Source organism: Hypanus sabinus, chromosome 11 (assembly GCF_030144855.1).
Source record: "Hypanus sabinus isolate sHypSab1 chromosome 11, sHypSab1.hap1, whole genome shotgun sequence".
Lineage (NCBI taxonomy): Eukaryota > Metazoa > Chordata > Chondrichthyes > Myliobatiformes > Dasyatidae > Hypanus > Hypanus sabinus.
Window position 1 is genome coordinate 106,008,736 of NC_082716.1, and position 15,451 is coordinate 106,024,186.

Here is a 15,451-nt window from a genome sequence, read left to right on the forward strand (position 1 = left end):
TTCCCAAACCTGGTGGGGTGGGACCTGAGGCTCATTGTGGGGAGTGAAGTTATCCACACTGGTTCGGGAGTCTGATGGTTGAGGGTTAATAACTGTTCCCGTACCTGGTGCTGTGGGACCTGAGGCTCATTGTGGGGAGTGAAGTTATCCACACTGGTTCAGGAGTCTGATGGTTGAGGGTTAATAACTGTTCCTGAACCTGGTGGTGTGGGACCTGAGGCTCATTGTGGTGAGTGAAGTTATCCACACTGGTTCAGGAGCCTGATGGTTGTGGGGTAATAACTGTTCCTGAACCTGGTGGTGTGGGACCTGAGGCTCATTGTGGGGAGAGAAGTTATCCACACTGGTTCAGGAACCTGATGGTTGAGGGGTAATAACTGTTCCCGAACCTGGTGGTGTGGGACCTGAGGCTGATTGTGGTGAGTGAAGTTATCCACACTGGTTCAGGAACCTGATGGTTGAGGGTTAATAACTGTTCCCAAACCTGGTGGTGTGGGACCTGGTGTTCCTGTACCTTCTTGCTGACGGCAGCAGCGACAAGAGAGCATGGCCTGGGTGGTTAGGGTCCCTAGCGATGGATGCTGCTTTCCTGCAATAGCACTTAATGTAGATGTACTCAATCATGGGGAGGGCTTTACCCATGATTGACCAGGAAGTATCCACTAATTTTTTGCAGCAGATATATCTTTGTTTTTAAGATCAGGAGCTCCAAGCCCCATATAAAGCGTTTGTACTTCAATCCTTTAACAATAAGGGGTCACATGCAGGTGTACCTATTAAAAGAACCACCCAGTGCAAAAGGTGAAAATTCCTGCTGTAAGCTAGCCAACATAGCTCTGTTTTAGGATACTGAGGAGAAGGATGATAAAGGTTGACGGATAGAGTTAGCTGCGTGGTGGACAATTACAGTGGTATCACCACATTTCACAGAAAGCACCCATTCCTCCAAACTGCCATTGCTTTTCAAAGTACAATATAGTGTGCCCTCCTCCACCTCACTGACAGAGAGCAGTGTATGTGTGAATCCTCAGCCCGGTCTCCTGCTGCATCAGCAGGAACCTGAAGGTAAACTGCTGGTTGTTATCAAAACCGCTATTCGGGCTATGATATTCCAGGCAGAGTGAGCTGACTGTAAGGCATTTGGGCAAAATGTGGGAACAGTGCCAATCCTCTGCTTTGGTGCCTCTGTTTCTTCAGGAGCGATTATTGGTGCTGGCATGAGATGATAATCTGTGCCACAGTAGCATGGTGGTTCCATCATGGGTACTAGCCGCCTTAGTAACCAAGCAGCAGGGCCTCAGGAAGGTGGTGTCCGTCATTAAGGACCTGACCATCCAGGACACGCTCTCCAATAAGACCAAAAGAAATAGAAGCAGAACTAGGCCATGTGGCCCATCACGTGTTCTCTGCCATTTTATCATGGCTGACAAGAGAAAATTTGCAGGTGCTACGAATCCAAGGAACACACACAAAATACTGGTGGAACTCAGCAGGCCAGGCAGCATCTTTGGAAAAGAGCGCAGTCAACATCTCAGTTCAAGTCGCTTCCTGAACCATTGTTTCTCTCAGCCCAATCTCCTGCCTTCTCCCTGTATCCCTTCATGCCCAGACCAGTTTAGAATCTATCAATCTCTGCCTTAAATATCCATAAAATTTAGATTCCACAGCTGCCTTTGGCAAAGAATTCCATGGATTCACCACTCTCTGGCTAAAGAAATCCCTCATCTCCGTTCTAAAAGGACGTCCCTCCATTCTGAGGTTGTGTCCTCTGGTCTTAGACCCTCCCACCATAGGAAATGTCCTCTCCCATCCACTCTATCGAGGTATTTTACTATTTGATAACACTCAATGAGATCACCCCTCATTCTGAATTCTAGTGAATACAGGCCCAGAGCCATAAGACACTCTTCATTTCACAAGCCATTCAATCCTGGAATCATTTTCGTGAACCGCCTTTGAACCCTCTCGTGTTTCAGCACATAAAAGGCCCAACCCTGCTCGCAATACTCTGGTACTTTATATGTTACATTCTTGTTTTTACATTCTAGTCCTCTTGAAATGAATGCTAACATTGTATTTGCCTTCCTCACCACAGACTCGACCTTAGTCTTAATGGAATCCTGCACAAGGACTCCCAAGACCCTTTGTGTCTCAGTTTTTTTGTATTTTCTCTCCATTTAAAAAATAGTCAACTCTTTTCTTCTAACAAAGTGCATGACCATACACTTCCCAACAAATGTATTCCATCTGTCAATACTTAGTCCATTCTTCTAATCTGTCTGTCCTTCTGTAGCCTCTCTACTTCCTCAAAACTACCTACCTCTCCACCTATCTTCATATCGTCTGCAAACTTTGCAACAAAGTGTTCTTTTCCAATCAATTCTGGCCAATTCTTCTTTCACTGGAATCAGAATCAGGTTTATTATCACTGGCATGTGTTGTGAAATTTGTTAACTTATCAGCAGCTGTTCAATGCAATATATAATATAGAAAAAATAAATAAAATAATAATAAATAAGTTACAATATATGTATATTGACTAGATTAAAAATCATGCAAAAAACAAATAATATATAATAAAAAAGTGAGGTAGTGTTCAAAGGTTCAATGTCCATTTTGGAACCGGATGGCAGAGGGAAAGAAACTGTTCCTGAATCACTGAGTGTGTGCCTTCAGGCTTCTGTACCTCCTACCTGATGGTAACAGTGAGAAAAGGGCATGCCGTGGGTGCTGGACGTCCTTAATAATGGATGCTGCCTTTCTGAGACACCATTCCTTGAAGATGTCGTGGGTACTTTGCAGGGTAGTACCAAGATGAAGCCAAGTAAACTTGCAGCCTGTCAGAATGCTCTCCACGGTACATCTATAGAAGTTTGTAAGTATATTTGTTGACATACCAAATCTCTATAAACTCCTAATGAAGTATAGTTGCTGTCTTGCCTTCTTCATAACTGCATCGATATGTTAGGATCAGGTTAGGTTCTCAGAGATCTTGACACTGCTCACTCTTTCCACTTCTGATCCCTCTATGAGGATTGGTATGTGTTCCTTCGTCTTATCCTTCCTGAAGTCCACAATCAGCTCTTTTGGCTTACCAACATTGAGTGCCAAGTTGTTGCTGCGACATCAGTCCACTAGTTGGCATATCTCTCCTTTATGCCCTCTCGATGCCATCTGAGATTCAACCAACAATGGTTGTATCGTCAACAAATTTATAGATAGTATTTGAGCTATGTCTAGCCACGCAGTCATGGGTATAGAGAGAGTAGAGTAGTGGGCTAAGCACACACCCCTGAGGTGCACCAGTGTTGATCGTCAGTGAGGAGGAGATGTTATCACCAATCCGCAAGGATTGTGGTCTTCCAGTTCAGAAGTTGAGGATCCAATTGCAGAGGGCAGTTAGAGGCCTAAGTTCTGTAACTTCTCAGTCAGGATTGTGGAAATGGTGTTATTAAATGCTGAGCTATAGTCGATGAACAGCATCCTGACATAGGTGTTTGTGTTGTCCAGGTGATCTAAAGCCATGTGAAGAGCCATTGAGATTGTGTCTGCCGTTGACCTATTGTGAGATCATGCCTCTGTAATTCCCTTTATTCCACTGTTGTACTGATGCTTCTCTCAAATTTCAGGCTGCATTCAATTATTTTATGATCACTTGCCCCAAAGGTTCTTTTACTTTAAGCTCTCTAATCAATTCTGGTTCGTTGCACAACACCCAACCCAGAATAGCTGATCCTCTAGTGCAGGGGTCGGCAACCCGCGGCTCCGGAGCCGCATGCGACTCTTTGATCTCTGTGCTGTGGCTCCCCGTGGTTTGTTAGTTTTTGAAATGTAATTCGAAATTTGAAGATTATGGTGATCTTGTACAATCTAAAAACGTTGTGGAGACCCCATTTCCTGGCACATCCGAACCGGCTCACAATTAGCCACCGTTCCGGCTAAGGGAGATAGCCTACGGGGGTTTGTGAGTACGTGTCGTTTGGAGCATCCGCGCCCACGGGGACGAGTTGAGGGAGGCTTTAAATCAAGGCTGTTTAGTTCGAATAAAGTTACCTTTGACTGCAGTGTCTTTATTTTAGTGCTGCGTGTAGCACTACACCGCTACAACATGTTTTTTATCGCTATTAATATACATCACCACTGCCAATGCCTGACACACGCCAGTGCACGCTTTCTTTTAATTCTTCGATCCAAGGTAGGCTAACTATGGAGTAACCTTCAACCCAACGTCTTTTTTTCGGAGTTCAAAATGTTTTTGTTGCATGCAGAAATGTAATTTCGTTTTCTCTGCAGGAGTTCATCAATTTCATAAATGCAACACATTATAGTTTGTTTATACATAGCATAAAGGCAAAAAAAAAACGTTGTATGCAGTGTTATTTCATTTTAAATGTCAAACGGGTTTTGTGGCTCCCAGTGTTTTCTTTTCTGTGGGAAATGGGTCCATATTGGCTCTTTCAGTGGTAAACATTGCCGACCCCTGCTCTAGTAGGCTCAACCATGAGCTGCTCTAAAAAGCCATTTCATAGGTACTATAGAAATTCCCCTTCCTGTAATCCAAAACAATTTTCCCAGTTTATCTGAATATTGAAATCCCCCATGACTATTGTATTATTGCCCTTTTGGCATGCATTTTCTACTTCCCGTTGTAATTTGTAGGCCACGCCCTTACAATTGTTTGGGGGTCCATCAGGGTATTTTTTACCCATGCAGTTCCTTATCTGTATCCACAACGATTCAACACCTTCTACCCTATGTCACCTCTTTCTAATGATTTGATTTAATTTTTTACCAACAGAGCAATGCCACACCCTCTGCTTTCCTGCCTGTCCTTTCGATGCAATGTGTATTCTCGGACATTAAGCTCCCAGCTCTAATCTTTCAGCCATGTTTCAGTGATGCCTACAACATCATACCTACCAACCTGCAACAGTGCTGAAAGTTCATCTACCTTACAGGCAGTCCCCGGGTTATGTACGAGTTCCGTTCCTGAGTCCGTCTTTAAGTCGGATTTGTACGTACGTCAGTACAAGTACATCCGGTATTATTTAGCGTCAGTTAGTCAAACGTTTGTCTTAGTATATAGTATATATTTTACCTTTCTATGCATATAAAGCACTTAAGAAACATATGTATTCCAATAATTAAACCACTGTGTTGCTTAGTAATAATTGTAGCTTTCATTGGTGCAGGGCATTTCAAATGCTCCATTATTCTCACTTTATCCTTTAAAATTGTTTCGATCGTTGACCGACTGTAGCCTAACGCTTTTCCAGTGACCGATGGTGTTTCACCTCTTTCCAAACTCTTTATTATTTCCACTTTATTTTCAATTGCAATTGCTTCCCGTCAATGGAGCAGAAACACTGCGGGCGGCAGATCCTGAGCTGTGCCAGCTCCCGAGGTCCGCTGGGTCCTAAGGACCACTGCACTGAGACAGGCCAAATGGGGGCTGTGCTGGGTTTGGGTATATGATCCTCCACAATATTCCGCGTGGGAATTTAAACTGGAGCTGGCTGTGTTTTTTTTTAAGCGGTCGAGTTGCAAGCTCGACATCAACCAGGCACGTATTATACGGGAGTCACTGGATCAACATCAACCTGGCACAGGAGCGGTCTGTCAATTGGTCGAACTCGCGAACCTCTGATCTCACTGTGCCACCAGCCGACCGGAACAGGGGGCGCGGGTCAGGGTCAATCTTACTAAGAACAATTTAAGCCAAATACGAAGTTAAACACTCAACACAGTGTTAACGGCAACGACTTAAAGTGGTGGACGGCGTCGCGATCTGACTTAAGATGGTGGACGGCGTACTCCTTCCTTGGTTCGTAAAAATGAGTTGTCCGTAAGTCAGACGTTCGTAACTCGGGGACTGCCTGTATTTCTTACACTGCACACATTCAGATACAACACCTTCATTCCTGTATTCACCCTTTTCAATTTTGTCCGTCTTTTACATTGCAACTCATCCTGGTGACTGCAATTTTGATCTGCCAGCAGCCTCTCCTCACTACATATTGCCCCTGTTTGTAACCCAGCTACCTCATCTTAATCACTGTTATCTGCCTTTCCTATGATACTTCTTGCATTTAAATATAAGCAACTCAAGTCTCATCGCATATTGCTCAACCTATTGATTCCTAATTTTGTCTGATGTCTTACCAACATCTGCCTGCACAACCTCTCCACTAACTGTTCTGCACTCTAGTTCCCATACTCTTGCAACTCTAGTTTAAAAATCCACTGTGCAGCGTTAACAAACCTTCCCACTAGGAAATTAGTCCCCCTCCAGTTCAGGTGCAAACCATCCCTTCTGTACAGTTCCCACCTTTCCTGGAACAGAGCCCAGTGATCCAAAAATCTTATGCCCTCCCTCCATTAAACTACAATCTTCCAAGTTCTAGTCTCACTAGCACATGGCATGGGTAGCAATCCTGAGATCACAACCCTGAAGGTCCTGCCCTTTAATTTAGCACCTAACTCCTGAACTTATTATGCAAAATCTTGTCACTTGTCTTACCCATGTCATTGGTACCTACATGGACCACGACTTCTGGCTGTTCACCCTTCACTTAAGAATGCTAAGGATATCCCAGATATCCAGGATATCCCAGATATCCGAGATATCCCAGAACCTGTCACCCAGGAAGCAGCATACAATCCCGGAATTTTGTTCTAGCCCACAGAACCTCCTGTCCATTCCCCAAAATAGCAAATCCCCTATCACCACAGCATGTTTCTTCTCTTCTCTTCCCTCCTGAGTCACAGAGGTAGACTCAGTGCTAGAGATCCAACCACAGGGGTACTCTACACTGGCTATTTAACCCCTTTCCCCTTCCTGACTGTCATCCAGTTTCCTGTGTCCCGCACCTTGGGTGTTACTACCCTTCTATGTGTCCTATCTATCACCTTTCAGCCTCCTGAATGATCCGGAGCTCATCCAGTTTCAGCTGCAGCTCCGTGATACAGTTTGTTAGAAGCTGTGGCTGGATGTACTTCTCATGGTTGTCGTGACGATACTGGAGGTCTCCTTTCATATCCCACAAAAAGAGCATTACACTATCCTGCCTGACGTCTCTACTGTCCTAGCTGAGCAGATATAAAGAAGAGAAAGAAAAATCTGACCTTTTCTTTCCTTTGCTTCTCTTCGCTCTCTTTGCTGAAGCCCCAGAGCTAAAGCTTTAAGATCACCGCTCTATGTCCATTCAGATGATGGCCGCTGCACTTGTGCCTGCCTTCTTTTAATTTGTTCTTACCAACTGTCCTGTCATTGCTACCATCAAAAAGGAGATACAGAAGTCTGAAGGCACACACTCAGTGATTTGGGAACAGCTTCTTACCCTCTGCCATCCAATTAGACATTGAATCCATGAAAAGTACCTCATTGGTTTTCTTTAATTTATTCCTGCTTTTGCATTACTTATTTTAACTATTTAATATACTTACTGTAATTCAGATTTTTTTTCTATATATCATATATTGGTTTGTACTGCTGAGCAAAGTTAGCAAATTTCACGACGGTAATATTAAATCTGATTCTGGTTAGTGCATTGCTGTTATAGTTTGGGGTTTTGGAGTTCAATTCCAGTGTCCTCTGTAAAAATAAAGTTTATTAATTCTTCCCATGTGCACGTGGGTTTCCTCCCACAAGCCAAAGACGTACTGATTAGTGGTTTAATTGGTTATTGTTCTGTGATTAGGCTAGGGTTAAATGGATGGCTTGCTGGTTCTCAGTGGGCTGGAAGTGCCTTACCGTGCTATATCTCCAAACAAAATAATAATTCCATCGTGTTGATTTTAAATGGCAAAATTTTCTTTTGAAGTTTCCATCCTTCCTTCTTAGGAAGTTGAGAAGAACTTGCCCCATCTCTAGTTTTGTGGGTTCTGAGGTTGACTAATCAGTTCAAACCACAGGCTCTTCAGCAGATGGGGTAGAAGTGGTTAATGGGGTGGTTGAATTGGCAGCTTTTAAGATTTTTATTGTTTTATTATTGAGATACAGCGCAGAATAGATCCTTCCAGCCCTTCGAACCACACCACCCAGCAATCCCCCAATTTAATACTAGACCAATCATGGAACATTTACAACGACCAATTAACCTACAGACTGGTACATCTTTGGAATGTGGGAGGTCATGGAGAGAACATACAAGCTCCCTACAGGCAGCAGAGGGACTTGAATCCAGATCGTCTGTTGTGCTAACCACTATGCTATCATGTGCCCTACATATGATTGGCGCAGTAGCATCAAGCATAGAATAGTACAGCACAGTATAGACACCTAGACCTACGACGTTGTGCCAACCTTTTAACCTACCCTTCCCTCCCATACGGCAAGGGGAATTGAACCTGAGTCGCCAATAGTGTAATGTGTTGTGCTAACCACTAGGCTACCGCACTCCACAAGCTGGTGCATTCTTGTCCATGGCCTTGAGGTTCTTTCTTCCTTCCCATTTTCTCCTTCTCCACATTGAGCGTCGTCGCCAGGTGTCCTCAGGAATTCTGTGAAGATGTTGCATTTCTTCAAGAAAGCTTTAAGTATATCCTTGAATATTTTTCTCTGCCTAGACATCTTCTCCCACAACAGAGCTGAAAACCGTATCTCCTTCAGAAGTCTAATGCCAGGCATGTGCATTAACTGACATTTCTAGGCACAGTCGCAAAAGATTCTGCAGAGCAACACACACAAAATGCTGGAGGAACTCAGCAGGTCAGGCAGCATCTATGGAGGGAAATAAACGGTTGAAATTTTGGATCACCTGATTAAACATTATTCCTATCATTTGCCTAACACCAGAGTTTCTTTGGGATTTAGTGTGTGCTTCTCTGAGAGTACAGAGAGGTGTAGCTAATAGAGCTGTTGTCTCACAGCTCCACTGACCTTTGTGGGTTTTTCTGGGGCTCCTCCTTTGCCCACACATCTCAAAGGTGTGTGTGAATTGTGAGTTAATTGGCCAATGTAGATTGCCCCAAGTGTGGATGAGTCTAGGGGAGTTCAAAGTAAATTTATTATCAAAGTACATGTATGTCACCTTATACAACCCTGAGCTTCAGCTTCCAGCTTCTGGTGAGCACACTCAGCAAATGCTACTACAGGATCTACGAAAGATCAACCAGTGCAGAAGGCAACAAACTGCAAAAACAATTATAAATAAATAGCAATAAATAATGAAAACGTGAGATAATGAGATAAAGAGTCCTTAAAGTGAGATCATTGGTTGTAGGAGCATCTCAATGGATGGGGCAAGTGAATGTAGTTATCCCCTTTGTTCAAGAGCCTAATGATTGAGGGGTAGTAACTGTTGCTGAACCTGGGGCTAATGCTCTTGTACCTTCTACCTGATGGCGGCAGTGAGAAGAGACGATCTTCTGGGAGGTGAATGGATGCTGCTTTCCTGCGGCAGGGTTCCATGTAGATGTGCTCAGTGGCTGGGAGGGCTTTGCCCGTGATGTACTGGGCCGAATCCACTACCTTTTGTAGGATTTTCTATTCATGGGCATTGATGTGTGCATACCAGGCTGTGATGTAGCCAGTCAGTACACTCTCCACAAGGCATCTATAGAGGTTTGTCAAAGTTTTAGAGTTGATAGGAATGTGGAATGAACAGTTCACATAAAAATTCGATGTGCCAAAATGATCTCCTATGTGATAGGGAGATATCATGTAGCAATTACTAGCAGTTCTGTAGCAGCTTTCATCAGTTCCAATGCACCTCTCAGCTATTGAAGCATCAGATGTGCAGCTATGGTTGTATTATAGGAAACAAGGTAGCCAATCTGCACGTAGCAAGCTCACACAGATAATAATATAATAACCAGATCAGCTGTATGCTCAATATTCAAAGATAACTTTTATTTGACAACAGCATTAGAGTGCAATGCATAATAATAAGGAAAAAAAAACATGAATTACATTAAGTATAGATATATTAAATAGTTAAAGTAAATAAGCAGTGCAAAAGTAGAAATTTTTTAAAAAGTGAGGTAATAGTCATAAGTTCATTGGCCATTCAGAAATCGATTGACAGGGGAAGAAGCTTTTCCTGAATCATTGTGTGTGTGCCATCAGGCTCCTGTACCTCCTCCCTGATGGTAGAAATGAGAAAAATGGCATGACCTGGGTGATGGGGTCCTTAATGATGGATACTTTTTCTGAGGCATTGCTTCTTGAAGATGTCCTGGATGCTGGGGAGACTAGTGCCCATGATGGAGGTGACTAGTTTTACAACTCCCTACGTCTTACTTTGATCCTGTGCAGTAGCTCTCCCATACTGGATGATGATGCAGCCAGTTAGAATGCTCTCTATGGTACATCTATAGAACTTTAGTTTTAGGTGACATACCAACTCTCCTCAAACTGCTAACGAAATAAAGCTGTTGTCACGCTTTCTTTTGTGTTAGTGGCTAACACAGTTCACGAATGTGCTGGAGGTTGCTCCCAAGTGTTGTGCTTGCAGCACCAGCATAACGTGCCCCAACTCATTAACCCTAGCCTGTACTTGTTCAGAATGGAGCACCTTGAGGAAGCCCACATAGTCACGGGGGGAGTGTACAAACGTTTTACATAGATACTCGGTGTGGTTCTGTACAGATTTACTGAACCCCGCCAATTATTCCAGTGAAACTTCAGGAATATACTCTTCCTTCAGAAGAGTTCCTTTGGATTTTTCTGTGTCCATCTCTTGGCCATGGTTTCAGAGTGATGGTGGAAGGGTATTATTCTGTCTGGAGGTCTGTATTCCACAGGAGCTGTATACTCGAGAGAATACTCAGAGAATTTCAGGTTGTGTACTCTATACATTCTCTGATATTAAAAGGAAACATTGAACAATTGAATATGCAGGGAATGGGGGGAGGGGTATATATCCTGTGCAGCCAGAAGAGATTATATTTAATTTGGTGTCTTGTTCAGTACAGAAATTGTGGGCTGAACAACCTGTTCTCAGTTCTATATTTAATGTCTCATCTTTTCAGTTCTACCTCAGACCCTCACTGGAGCATTAGATTCAATTCCTGTTCTCAGGTCTCTGAAGTGGGATTTGAACCCACAGCCTTCTGAGTCATAGCTGATGCAAGACGTGGGAAATGTGTAACATCCCAACCACATTTCCTAGCAATTGTACAAGCATCGTCCCCTAAAATATACCCATATTTTATACCCATATACCCATATCTGCTCCCGACAACAGATAAATTCCGTAGCGAATAGAATTGTTATGCCTATGATAAACATTTTTTAAAAAACTAAATTCCATGGAGGTGATTCATCAGTTTTGCAGTGTATCTTACAAATAATTAAAACCTATTGTCATGAGGCTCTCACCTTGTGAATGTGCTTATTTAACACTTCTCAACGCGTATCAGCAAGTCTGCTTCTCTGTACAAGAACAGGGATATGATACTGAGGCTTTACAAGGCACTGTTGAGGTCTCAATACTTGAGTATTGTGAACAGTTTTGGCCCCTCATCTTAGAAAAGATGTGCTGGCATTGGAGAGGGTCCAGAGGAGGTTCACCAGGATGATTCCAGGATTGAAAGGGTTATCATACGAGGAACGTTTGATAGCTCTGGATCTGTACTCGCTGGAATTCAGAAGGATGAGGAGTACAGATCATCCCTCATTGAACCCTTCCAGATGTTGAAAGGCCTAGACGGAGTAGATGTGGAAAGGATGTTTCCCATGGTGGCAGAGTCTAGGACAAGAGGACATTGTCTCAAGATAAAGGGGCGCCCTTTCAAAACAGAGATGCAAAAGCATTTCTTTAGCCAAAGGATGGTGAATTTGTGGAATTTGTTGCCACAGGCAGCTGTGGAGGCCAGGTTGTTGGGTGTATTTAAGGCAGAGATTGATAGGTTCTTGATTGGACATGGCGTCAAAGGTTACAGGGAGAAGGCCAGGAACTGGGGTTGAGGAGAAGATAGAAGAAAATGGATCAGCCATGATTGAACGGCGGAGCAGACTCGATGGCCAGATGGTCTAATTCTGCTCCTGTGTCTTATGGTCTAAAAGCCTCAATTGTATTTGCCTCTACCACCATACCATGCAGTGCAATCCAGGCATCCACCACTCTGAGCAAAAAACTTACCCCTCGCATCCTCCTTAAACCTACCCCTCTCACCTTCAAAGCATGCCCTCTAGTTAGATATTTCAACCCTGGGAAACAGATACCCCCTGTCCACTCTATCTCTGTCTCATAATCTTCATAAATTTCTATCAGATCTCCCCTCAGCGTCCAACACTCCAGACTAAACCACTCAATTTTATCCAGCCTCTCATGATAGCATGTGCCCTCTAAACCAGGCAGTATCCTGGTGAACCTCCTTCCAAAGCCTCAAACATCCTTCCAGAACGTATGCAATACTCCAGATCTGGCCTAACCAGTTGCAACATAACCTTTTGACTTTTGAAGTCAGTGCCTTGACTAATAAAAGCAAGCATTCCATAAGCCTTCTTAACCACCTCATCGACCTGTGTAGCCACTTCCAAGGAGTTAAGAACTTGGATCAGACCCAAAAGACTCAAACAACTTGAGTATCCAGGAGATGTGGTAATGAGCACACAAGCACAACGAAGTAACTTAAGCCTAATTTATTATCATAAAAATAGAAAGCACAAATAAACCACACTAAGTACTAAGTTACAAAGTTTTCCACCGAGACTTCAGAGCTCACGATTTGTAGTTTTCACTTGATTGCTGCTGTTGTCAGGGGATTCTGATCCTTCAGTGTAGGTGAAGCCTCAAGAACCAAGCGAAAGGTGCCACGGGTTGAATCCACAAGCATAGCAAGACACAAAGGGACAGGCAAACTCTTTGGTCTTTTGTTCACAGCCACCCTCTGCCTAGAATGGGCAAGCCAGTTTTGAATCCATGGAACCAAGTTTCCTTAGGTTCCCGCACCGTCTAACTTTCTGAATGAGCCTACCTCAGGGAACCTTGTTGGACACCACACTAAAATCCATGTACTACCTTCATCGGTGTTTTGTCACTTTTCCAAGGAATTGGTATGGTTGGAGGGTGGGTGGCTGTTGTGCAGCATCGAAGTGAGCTGCAGAGATTTGTAGACTTAGTCATCTCCATCATGGACACTAGCCTCTGTAGTATCCTTCTTGTAGGATTCCTTCAAGAAGCTGTGCCTCAAAAAGCTGCATCTGCCATTAAAGACCCTCCTCTTGCCCTCTTCTCCTTGCTGCCATCAGAGAGAAGGTACAGAAGCCTGAAGGCACACACAATGTTTCAGGAACAGCTTCTTCCCCTCTGCCAGAAATGTCAATTTCTGAATGGGCGTTGAACACTACCTCACTACTTTTTTATTTCTATGTGTTTTGCACTGTTTATTTAATTTAACTATGATATATATTTGCTGTAATTCAATATTTTTTTCTCTATTATTATGTATTGCATTGTGCGGCTATAAGTTTCATGACATGTGCCCATGATATTAAACCTGATTCTGATTCTGACTCTGAATTCAGTGAGGCACAACCTGCCCCTTACAAAGCCATGTTAACTATCCCCAATCAGACTATGCTTGTAAATCCTGTCTCTAAGAATCCTTTTCAGAATCTCATCAGGAGACATTGATTCTTGTTAGATCAGATGGGCAGGAGTGAAGGTGACAGACACCTCATACACAATTGCAGGTTTAATCTTTCAAACTCTTAATTAATTTATAGCCCTTTTAATTTGGTGGAACTAAGCATGTTGGTACAGATGGTAGCCCAACTTAATTCAGTGGATTCAGTAAAGCCCAAAGAATTGGAACCTGTCTTCTCTTTGTCTGTTTCTTGTCTTTGTTTCAGTAAGTCATATTCCAGAGTAGAGTCATATATTCTGCTTTTGATAAGTATAGGAGGACCCCACCTACTAGATCAGATGACAGACTTTTTAACCTTGTCTGCCTAAAATGCAAAACCAAAGTGCACAAAGCTATGATTTATTTGTTTATTGAGATGCAGAGTAGGCCCTTTTGGGCCCCTCGAGCTGAGCCACACCTCCCAGCCATCCCCCAATTTAATCCCAATCAACAATAACCAATCAACCTACCAACCAGTACATCTTTGGACTGTGGGAGGAAGCCCACATGTCACAGGAAAAACATACAAACTCCTTTTAGGTAGCGGCAGAAAAGACGTGCTGTGGGCTGATGATGCAGCAGTTGCAACCCATGCTCCGTGGCAGCTCCAGAGCTTGATGGATCGCTTCTCCCGCACGTGCAAGGAATTTGGTCTGACCGTTAGCCTGAAAAAGACAAATGTCTTGGGCAGGACGTGAAGGCACCACCATTCATTACTGTTGATAACTACAAACTGAATGTTGTTCATCAGTTCACATACCTGGGGTTCATCATCAGTGACAACCTCTCCTTGGACTCAGGCATCAGCAACAACTCTTACCTGCCTCACTGCATCAGTCTGGGAGAACTCCAAGCTCTCAGTCAAAACAAAGCCGGCAGGGTATAATGCTTGCGTCACACTGCTGTACAGCGGCGAGACCTGGACAACATACGCTAAGCAGGAGAGAAGGCTCAGCACGTTTCGCTTAAGGTGCCTTCATCACATCTTGGGTATCCCCTGGAGAGAGAGAGTACCTGCTGTGAGATTCTCTTTCATGCCAGCCTCCCAAGTGTGTACGCTAGTGGTCGCCAACTGGTCGATCATTGAGACTTCCCCGGTAGACCCTGGGAAAAACTGAAAAATGCGCACCGGGCAGAAAAGACCAGAAGTAAAACCCAGAAACAACCTCTCCCCACAAACAGCTGTCCACAGCAGGAACACTGCTACATCACCATTATCCTAATCCAGGGGTCGCCAACCTTTTTTGCACCACGCTTCTTGCAGACCAGCCAACGGGGTGGGGCGGGGTGTTAAACACGACGAATACAGTGATACTCGAAGGAGGTTCCTTATGTCCAGTCTATTCCACAATTTAGTTTTCGTGGCTATCAGCACTCGTTTCTGTCCCACTTGCTCACGTTTTTCCAGCTCAAAAAAACTCAACAGGTTTGTCTTTAAGTGCAGGGTACTTGGTCTCAAGGTGCCAAAGCAGTTTTGAGGGCTTCATTGCCTCATTAGACAGCCTCCGGGCCTGAACTCCAGCCTCCCGCCCACCCATCGCCAGACGCTTTGGCCAGGTGTGGCTGGTCGTGGGTGGGGTGAGAGGACAAGGTAAGGGGTAGGGGTCCCTGTGCCGGGGCCGCGGCGATTGCAGTCCGGAGAGAGCGACTGAGCGAGAAGTGTGACAGGGTGCACGCCCACCCACCCCCCCCCCCCCCCCCCCCGTAGGATCTATCGGCCGACAAAAGTTTGTTTCAGTAGATCGCAGCGAGTTAGTTGGTCTGCTACTTACAAAACGCTGAGCCCGAATTAGGTCGTCTGCAAATATTTTAGCACCGGGTTCCACACGAGCCTTCAGTGTCCTAAACAGGTTTAGAGGCGGCGCCCATCTGTCCG

At 44.1% G+C, this 15,451-nt stretch overlaps 1 protein-coding gene and 1 long non-coding RNA gene across 3 annotated transcripts in view; one reads left to right on the forward strand and one right to left on the reverse strand.

Annotated features, from left to right (window-relative positions):
- The window catches only part of sae1 (SUMO1 activating enzyme subunit 1), a 209,580-nt gene that overhangs the window by 152,046 nt on the left and 42,083 nt on the right, over positions 1-15,451 (forward strand). The gene's annotated exons all lie outside the window — the stretch shown is intronic.
- Positions 1-15,451, reverse strand: part of LOC132402248 (uncharacterized) — a 72,597-nt gene that overhangs the window by 9,545 nt on the left and 47,601 nt on the right. For both annotated transcript variants that reach the window (XR_009514855.1, XR_009514856.1), the window contains exon 2: positions 14,046-14,572. This is a non-coding gene — a long non-coding RNA (uncharacterized LOC132402248). The remainder of the gene's footprint in view (positions 1-14,045; positions 14,573-15,451) is intronic.